This window comes from Equus quagga, unplaced genomic scaffold, assembly GCF_021613505.1.
Source record: "Equus quagga isolate Etosha38 unplaced genomic scaffold, UCLA_HA_Equagga_1.0 HiC_scaffold_5211_RagTag, whole genome shotgun sequence".
Classification (NCBI taxonomy): Eukaryota; Metazoa; Chordata; class Mammalia; order Perissodactyla; family Equidae; genus Equus; species Equus quagga.
In genome coordinates this window covers 1-8,370 of record NW_025793991.1, presented here as the reverse complement: position 1 = coordinate 8,370, position 8,370 = coordinate 1, and the positions used below count along the sequence as shown (strand labels likewise).

The 8,370-nt window shown below is 46.7% G+C and overlaps 1 pseudogene; it reads left to right on the top strand.

Moving 5' to 3' along the window:
• The first annotated feature begins 1,046 nt into the window (after positions 1–1,046).
• LOC124232381 (calicin-like) lies at positions 1,047–2,681 on the top strand (annotated as a pseudogene).
• The last annotated feature ends 5,689 nt before the right edge of the window (positions 2,682–8,370 follow it).

Here is an 8,370-nt window from a genome sequence, read left to right as displayed (position 1 = left end):
GGCCATGAAATCCCTGTGAATAGCAGTGGAGCTTTGTCTGATGTAGTGCTGAAGGGTGAGAGGATGGCACAAAAAGACCACACAGGGTTCTGCTCTGTTGTACACAGCATTCCTAGGAGTCAGAATGCATTCGATGGCACTAACAAAATGGCAGCTAGTGCTTATCAAATGTTTGCTATGAGCCAAACACTGTGCTAACAATCTTTGATCATTTTCTCATTTAAACTCTCAACAATCTTTGAAGCAGGTACTATTATTCCCATCTCACACATGAGGAAACTGAGGTTTAGAGAGTCTGAGCAATTTGGCCAAGTCCATACTTGATGGAGAGAGCTGACCCACCAATGCCCCCAATGTTTTACAACTAGAGACTTGGAAAAATAATCAAGGCTTTAGAGGCCCTCCCATCCCCCAGGGAGTGGCTAACTCCAGCATCCCTGCTCCAGTGAGTGGCCTGCGCTTCTCCCTCTGCTTTAAAGAAGAGTGGTTATCTGTGGTGACAAAGCTCAGAAGCCAAAGGACAGAGCCTTTCTTCTCTGATGGACAGGAGCAGAGAAAGGTAATTCCAGGCCTGAGAATCAGAGACTAGGGAAAGCTGAGTAGTGAGGAGCTTCCTGGAAGGGTGGAGAGAGTACTAAGTTACAGAAAGCTTGGTTTCCAGCCCTGTTCTACTCCAACTGGCAGTGTGATGTTGGGTAAGTCCGTTCTCTTCTCTGGGCCTCATTTTCCCTCCTGTATGATGGGGGGATACTTCTAGATGATCTGATAATCTCCTTCCTTCCCTCAGCCTGCCCTTATCCCTGCCTACACCACCCCCTGCCCAAATTGGCTCTGACATTCCAGAAGCAGCCTTGAACTGAGGTTTGAAAGCCCCAGGTGGGAGTCTCAACCCATCTCTGAGTGTCCTTCTGAGCTCTGAACCCTGTGCACCAGGTCCTGATCGGGTACCTGGCCTGGGCAGATTGGAGCCATCAGAGGCAAGAAAGGCCCTGAGCCTATGAGAAAGCTCTCAGGGGGACCTGCATTGTGATGACCTCATTGACTCTATGACATCACCCTCTCTCTCAGCCTCTACTCCTCCATCAGCTACAAACAACCATCAGTCTGAATCTCAATGGTGTAAGAAAGTCTTTTCTCTACTACTTGCTGCTGATCTATCTCAGCCAGCAGGAAGCAACAGGAAATGGGAATTCACTGAGAAAAATTGTGACAGCTTTTTGCTGCAGAAATTGAAACCTCAAAGAGAAGAAATCCAAAAGGTACTGGGACATGGCCCTAACTGTGGACCACCATGTCTTTTTGCACATCGCAATGTGCTGGCTGCTGCCTCTCCAGTAGTGAAGGGCCTCATCTCCAGTGATGATGTGAAGACCACTAATGAGCTCTTTACCACCCTTGACCCCAACTACCTGAGTCTGGCTATGGTGGACGAGCTACTGGGCTACTTGTACAGCGGCAAGGTGATGATCTCGGAGCAGAATGTGGAGAACCTCCTTCATGGGGCCCAGTATTTCAACACAACAGGCCTTCAAATCCACTGCAATGGCTTTCTGATTAAGTCCACTAGCCCTGTCAACTGTTTGCACTACCTCATCTGGGCTGAGATGTTTGAGCTCAAAGAGTCTATCAGATTTGGTCTACTCTGGCATTTGTGGCAACTTCCACTACTGGGCCAGTCCTGAGGGGTCTATGCAGCCTGAGGGCTTCATTTCTTGTCCACCTGTCATGTTCAGCTGCCTGTTTCAAGATGAAGATTTGCATGTGCTCAACAAGGACCAGGATCTCAGTACACTCATCATTTGAGTGTACTTTCAGAAGGATGAGCAGGAGAAGTATTTCATGAAGTCCTATTACATCAATTTCAATGCCATCTCCAACAAGGTGCTGATGTTTGCCAGCTCTGACAACTCAGCCCATGCAACCTTGATGGAGAATGTCCTTGTGGAAGGAAAGCAGGAGAGACCATCCAGCCTGCAGAGCTGCCAGTGGAAAGAGGCCCTGCTTGATTCAGTGATCATCCTAGGTAGTAGGAAGGCCCACGGCAAGTTAATGATGGAGTGTTTGTGTATGTTATCCAGGAAAACCTGTGGTTGAAGCTCTCAGAGATGCCCTATGAGGCAGCAGCATTTAGTGCCACCTCTGCTGGTTGCTACATCTGTGGTGTCACCACTGACCAGATTTCAGGGCTGAAGACAGCTTGGCAGTGTGCCGTGAATGACAACTTGTGGGCCAAGGTCTCTCAGTTACTTGGCTGGGTGCTGGGCTGGGACATGAACGGCCTTCCTGACTCCCATGGGAACAGTTATGGCCCCACTCAGGCATTTCATTCTGGCAAAGCAGTGAAGTCACGAACCCTAGGGGGTTTTGGCAGCTCACTGGGAAGCCACATCGCCTTTCTGGTTGGCACAGCTTCTCTGCCCCGACCCGGCTGGTGCTGCCCAAGTCACTCAGTGTGCCAGACACCAGGAACAGGACTGCACTGTGAGCAACAGCACCCGCATTGTCACTCTCAGGCCCAGATTCGTGCAACTTCTGCACCCTTACTCTGTACCCCACCTCATTGGAACTATGTATATAAAGTTTTGTATTTCTCCCTAGACTATGACATCTTAGCAGATAGGAAATGTGCTGTATGTACCTTTATAGCCCCAGAGCCTAGCACGGTGCTCGGCACTGATTAAATGTTCACCTGACTTAATCAGAGGAAGGATATGTATTCTCCCCATGTTCCAATCACAGGGGCATTAACTGCCAAAGGATGAGGGACCATTTCAGGTCAATGGGACACTGGGACTTATAATGGCACCACACTAGATGGTGCAAATGCAAAGATGGATATGTACCATGTTTCCCATGCTATCGTCTGAGTCTGGAGAGGCAGGCATGCACACGAATATATTACAATGCACCAAGATAGAAACAATGGAATAGAGAAGGTATGGGAAAGTAGTGACAAATTCAAACTTGGGAGAAGGGAAGGTGGGGGCAATGGAAAGCTCCCTGGATGCAGCAGCACCCTGTTCCTGAAGCTAGGTCTAAACACTGACTGTAGACAGGCATTCAAGGAAGGAAAACTCCTGGAGCAAAGGCATGGAGGTTTTACAAAAGGGAAAGACCACCATGTGGTTGGTAACAGTGCTGGAATAGAGCTAGGTCCTTGGTAAGTTTTCATTTTGACTGCCCTGTGTGGGAGCCTGGTGGTCACTGATGCCTGTCCCAGGGCCGAAAGAGGCAGCTATGGCCTCTGCCCTGTCCATGGAGTGCCAGGCAGCAGTGGCCTCCTCCACTTCAATCTGAGAATGGCTATCTTGGAGACTTGTCTGCAAGACAGCCCCAAGGGTCCACTGACCAACAGCCAGTTGGCTCACGGCAAAATATACGAACAGAGTCTCCCTACGTACCAGTGGGCTTACTCTGAGAAGCAGAGGAGCACCGTGACCTCAGTCTATGTGCAAAAGGTCAACTTCCATTTGCACATGGAGATATTCGTTAAGATGTCTCTATGAATGTAAGGAAATATGTGTAGCAAATGCATGTGTGTATATGAACACGTGGACAAAAGTATGCACACTTGCCTACAACTGCAGTCTCACAGACTAAATGTTATAAACAGAACATTTTGATAATTTTAGGCAGGCCAGTGTCCAGGGGACTATGTGCTCCTTACTAGATTGTAACTAGGAAGTCTGCTCTTAAGTCCAGTATCTCAGAGCCCAGTTTTGGATCCTTCCCTGGTTTCCCAAAATGGATAGCTGGCAGCTTACCAAGAAGATAGCCAGCTTTACCTGGCAGGAGACAGAGAAACACCATGAGAGATGCCTAAGGGCTAACAGCCCTGTGCACTGGGGCCAAGTCAGAGAACGACAGATGTTCTGGGCTGGAAGTTGTCTCCTCCATCCCCCTCCAGAGCCTGAATCTCCTCTGTGGCATCCGTCCTGAGGTCTACACCTGTAGTGAGTAAGTAGGAAATCATTTTCTCCCAGGTAGCCCACTTGTCTGGTTTGCAATATGCAGTATTGATCCACCACTATATGTGCCTTAAACATCTCATGTCCAGAGTGGGGATGAGTACCACACTTTGGTCCTGCTGTGGGTCACCATTCACTCCCCACTTTCTTCTTTCCTTTGTGTTTGGTCTGGTTTCTAGCTGTCTTATTGCCTTTGCTCCGGTTACTGCTTATACCGGATTCTGTTTTAATTCTCTATTGAAGAGTCCTCTGAAGAGTGCTATAAGCTTCTTGCTGGTGTCAAGCAAGTGAGACTGTAGGAGGAAGAGGGCTACTTCCTAGGTTCACTCCTATAGGAGCACCTTTTCCTGGGGGGTGTTAGCTGTTTCTCACTCCCTTCCCTACAGGCGGAGTGAAGAGGTCTGTTTCCTCACACTCAGGAGTGATGTGATGGAGGGTCATGAAAAGATGGTTGTAAGAAAGATAATTTAAAATATTCCTGTGATATGTTCTTGCTCCCTCTTAGCACAACTAGGTTGGCCTGTCCTTGTCACACCACTCTGAAACCCATGTGGTAGAAGTTTTCATCTCCAAATTGCAACGACTTGAGAAAATCATTTCTGGAAGGAACCTCCTTCTGGTTCTTCTTATAACGGGGCATCTTGTACGGGGACAAATGAGGAGTTGTGGCCACCAAAAACATCTCTAGACTTTGGCAAATCACCTGGGGGACAAAATCGCCACCACTCAAGCCCACTGCTGTAGAAGGAGCTAAACACTTCCTAGGCTTTGGGGGAGTGGTGAGTTATCCCTGCGGAAGTTTAGAATTATACCCTGGAAGTCCTATCAGACAGCTGAGGACATGAAAAAACCCATCAAGTTGCCCATTCTACCTCTGTAGACCCATGAGATTGGCTGCTGAGAACCCCCAGGCCATCATGATGGTTGTGAAGCAGCCCTTCTTCCACAAGGCTCACAGAAGGGCGACTGGCAGGCAGGGAATGGGAAGGGAGGAGGTGGAGTCAACAAACTTGTTGCAGCCAAAGCTTCTGGCTGAGATGGAGGCAAACAGCCCAGAACCCACCAGAATGACCCAGGCAGAGCGCCCTTCAGGCCTTCCCAAGATAATGAGTGTGGAGCCCCGGTGAGATCAGAACCGTGGACAGCTCCGAGAACACGTGGTTTCCAGGCACTAGATTGAACCGAATGAGTCCCTTCAACCAGAGGATCTGCTCATCCTCATCCACCAGGAAAGCACTGTTCCTTAATGACAATGTTAAATATATATATATTACTAAGGTGATCTTCACCACGACACTGTGAGATTACTACTATAATCCTGTTACAGATCTGGAAGCAGGCTCAGAGGTTCCCTTGCCCAGGGTGACACAGACAGAAAACCAGGCTTTACAGTTGGACTGAGGATACTGGCTTCAAAGTCTGCTCTTTTCTCAATGCCTCCCACAGGCAAAGTTTAAGCATCACATCCTCTATGAAGAACTTCCAGAAACTCTATTCCCAGTAGAACTGACCACTCCCTCCTCTGCCCCCACCCCTCGCCACCACACCTTATACACACTTCACACCATCACAGCATCTACAACACTTTATTGTCCTTGTTTCCATATCTTCCCCTGCTGAACTATAGATGTCCTCAAGGTCAGGTCACATCTCTCTAGTACATAACATGGTGCCTGACACACATTAGACACAATAAATGCTGTTGAATTTATAGATTCAGAGGAGCTACATGAATCGATCATGAGGACAGTCCTCCATGATCACATCCATTATAGGCGGATCAGCAAGAAAAGAATTGCCTAATTCCTGATTCTGAATCCTTTCTGATAGTCTTAAAGAATGGCTCTCCAGGGCACTTGGCCAGGTCTCCAACTCATTCGACTGGAAGGCCCCAATATTTGTATATTCTGTCCTCATCGTGGATACGTTTTTCCTTTCTCTGAGTTTGTGTTGGGATTTCTCCCCAGAAACAATCCTGAATATGGAAAACTTAGTACAGCGTGTGATTCTGTCGAGCTTCCACACGCCTCAATAAATGGATACTTTTACAAAATTGTCTCACTAAAAGTTTATGTGAGAAAGTCAAGAATACAACGATGGGGAAAGTCCAGAAAACGGGAAGTTCTGTGCTCAGTATTTCAGAAAATTGTCTCAGGAGATTTCAGCTCTGGCCAAGTTCCCCCTTGGCGGTCAGGGCCGGGGAAAGGCAGCTTTTTAGTCAGTAGTTCTGCCGCCCCAAGGTAGTCACGAAGCCTGGGCCACCTCCCTGCACAGCCGGAGCTGCAGCAAACCAAGTTTGGTTTCTCACCCTGGAAGCTCGGCCACATCACCTGGACCCAGGATGCGGGCATTCGCCTCGCCGATTCAGGCACCAGTTAGTCTCGGAGCAACTTGGGCGCCCTCTGCTGGCAGTGGTTGAGCGGCGAACGAAGCTAATGCTCAGGGTTTAGCCATGGCTGCACCCCTCCGCCCCGTCCTCGTCGTCTCACGGAATCACAGACATTCTCGAGGCCCTGGTCTCTGTTTATGGCCCTGGAGATGCTCTGTTCCAGCCCTGCATGTTCTCTCTCCTGGGATGTGTCTTTGGGCCATGGCTTCAAAAGCGTGGAAATCCTCATGCCTTTGAGATATCTGGAAAGGATCTCTTCGAAGTCAAGCCTTAATGTTAGGACAGACTTCAAGTTTCATGAGAAAAGAGGGGATATCAAAATCCAGAAGAAACAAGACACTTGTTTCCACCATCTGGCTGATTTTTAACCTGCTCATCAGCGGACTACAGTGCTGCCTGGGATTAGACCCTTCTGGATAAATTACTCTCCAGCTTTGATCACAATAAGAAACGACTGGAACAGAAGATGATGGTCGAAACTCTTCAGTCTTGTACCTGTTTGGGAATTGTCCAGAGGAACTTCCAAGAACTCAGTAGCTATGTGAAGCAGAAGTAGCACAGCCAGTGTGCCTTGGAGATGTCAGAGGGGAAACTGAAGTGTGTGTTTCCCTCATTTAACCAATCCACTAAGAAAAATCAGGAAATAGAGAAGAAAGTGAACCTCATAACCGTCTTTACTTTACTATTGTTGCTAAGCACAGGAAGGCAACCTGCCCTTGTATTTCTGCACCAGCTCTAAGATCCCAGAAACCAAAATCATGCTTGTACATCTTCAATTTCCTCAAAACAAAAGCTTACAGAGAAGAACATCATTTGCATTTCTTAATTAACTTTAGGGTTTACATTTAACTTTTACTTATTCAGATTTCCTTGAAGTATTTGTCATTTCCACAATTTGAATTATAATTTTTTATTGAAAACTTCCTTTGGTGTGCTATTATATTGCTGACTTCCGTCAATGTGGGTGAAGTTCACTGCTGTAACAGATAGATACAAAAATATTTTTTCTTTGAACATCACACAAACTTAGCTTCATATAACAGCTAAACGTAGGCTTTCAAAGATCAAATGACCCTGCTTGTTGCTTTTCTCCCAACAATGATTTAAGGACCTGAGTACCGTCCATTTTGCAGATTTGCTGTTGTCCACATGTGACATCAAATCCTGCTATAGTGTTCCGGCCTAGTCCACTCATCATGAAGGGTGAAAAAGCTGTTGCCCCTCATGGGGGTGTTTTCACTGGCCAGCCCCGATGGGGTAAACATCACTGCTAGACACATATACGTGGCCAGAACTCCTTCACATGGCCATAGCTAAGAGTAAAGAGGCTGTGAGATAGAATCTAATTTTCTGATTAAAGTGAAGCGAAGACAAGTTTGGTGAATAAGAGCACCGCTTTCTACACTGTGGGCACTGACGTTTTTAGTATTAACATTCTGTTTTCTTGCGTGGACACATTTTATCTAATAAAACTCTGACTCAAAATTTGATTCCACATATTAAACTCAGGAAATAGAATTGAGTGAAGAAGGCAGGGATGTCAATCAATATGGTTCACAGCATCATTGGCTCTTTAAAGGGGAGATTCACATTGATTCCAAGGTCATAGATTGAAGTTGAAAAATAGCCATGACTGTTGTTGTCTCAAAATGAGAAAGAAAGTTATTAAGAGATTTAGTAATATTTAGATATAGATTGACACTGGTGCCATCACTCAGTCACTATGACAGATGCTCACACATTGGGATGGTATATATGCTTATTCATTCAGCATGCAGAGAGGTTGACAGTGGGACACTCTTTCCTATGCTTTCAACCCTCTTGACTGTCATTCAGTTGATGTGTGATCTGGTAAGTGAAAATCTCAAGAATTATCCTTTCTATACTCAGGTCCCTGAAAATTTCTAGAGCTCCTATTATGCAATTTGGGTTGTACCAGGGTGGGGCCCACTCTTTAAGTTCCTTGCACACAAAACATTGTTTAAGATGAATGATGCCCATTCCGAACCTCTT